Raw genomic sequence first — 396 nt, forward strand, 5'->3', positions numbered from 1 at the left:
GATGGAGGATGAAGGATGGAGGGTGAGGATGGAGGATGAGGACAGAGGAAGAAGGATGGAGGATGAAGGATGAGGATGAAGGATCGAGGATGCGGATGGAGTATGAGGATGGAGTATGGAGGATGGAGGATGAGGATGGGGGATGGAGGATGAGGATGAAGGATGGAGGATGAGGATGGAGGATGGAGGATGGAGGATGGAGGATGGAGGATGAAGGATGGAGGATAGAGGATGGAGGATAAGGATGGAGGATGAGGATGGAGGATGAAGGATGGAGGATGAGGATGGAGGATGAGGATGAAGGATGGAGGATGAGGATGGAGGAGAAAGGATGGAGGATGAGAATGGAGGATGAAGGATGGAGGATGAGGATGAAGGATGGAGGATGAAGGATGG

The sequence above is a fragment of the Telmatherina bonti genome, assembly GCF_933228915.1.
Source record: "Telmatherina bonti genome assembly, chromosome: 8".
NCBI classification, from domain to species: domain Eukaryota; kingdom Metazoa; phylum Chordata; class Actinopteri; order Atheriniformes; family Telmatherinidae; genus Telmatherina; species Telmatherina bonti.